This window comes from Cariama cristata, unplaced genomic scaffold (genome assembly GCF_000690535.1).
Source record: "Cariama cristata isolate BGI_N322 unplaced genomic scaffold, ASM69053v1 scaffold3974, whole genome shotgun sequence".
Lineage (NCBI taxonomy): Eukaryota > Metazoa > Chordata > Aves > Cariamiformes > Cariamidae > Cariama > Cariama cristata.
The window spans coordinates 15,421-16,420 of NW_009613463.1; positions in this window are offsets into that span (position 1 = coordinate 15,421).

Consider the following 1,000-nt stretch of genomic DNA (forward strand, 5'->3'; position numbering starts at 1 on the left):
TGGATGGTGCCTCCAATAAAGTTATAAAGTCTGGAAATGAGTCAGTTGACTAACTATCAGATTACTCCTTCAGGGTACACCAAATTATGCTGAAGGCTCCATGGTCTGTATTAGATGGATCTCCTTTGAGTATAAAGGGAGCATAGACACTTAGACCTCATGTACACACTGGCACTTACGTGTTTTAGTGTGTAACTGAATCCCATACCAGATGTTAAAATATGGACCATCTGTGTAACTGTAGTCAAGATGTCTCAGGCTATGATTAAACCAGTTGTGTCTCAGGTACACAACTCCATACGGAGGTTACTCCTTTGTGCACACCACACTCTTCCCCTTGCACATCTGCTTCTTCACTGCAAGGAAACTGAGGATCTCAAAGTACCCCTGAACCAAATCCCAGAGCAAAATGCCAGAAGAGTTTCTAGCTCTGTCCACATGGACAACACAACCGACTCTCAAGCTGGAAGAATTACCTTGCCATGCCTTGTGTCTACAGGTAACAGGCTTGAAACCTGAGTTTGAACTCCAATCATGGGAAAATAAAGTCAGCACTAGCACTGACAGCCTGGGCTATCTACTTTGCACTGTGCTGGCATGAAAGGTATTGAAATTCCTGACCAAAACCATTTTCTATCATGCTGTTTCCATGAAAGCCAGTCTTGGAAACCAAACATACACAAACACTGTCCTACCAGTGCTTGCAGCCTCCCCTGGCACATCTTAGAACTGGCCCAAGCTTCCAAATATTTTTAAGAACTCTTCAGGTTTTGTTTCTTTTTCTTTTTTCTTTTTTTTTTTTTTCCATTTATCCATTTTCACAGCCTTTTTCCCATAGGAAATTGTAACAGAGGCCTGATCACTGGCTCTTGTTATATGGACCTTTAAATCTCTGCAGGGTAACACTGGAAGTTAAGGGCTTCTTATATCATAAAGCTCCCTGCGATATCTAATCTATATAACAAAGGATCGGACGAGCGGGAAAGTCAGCCCCACAGTC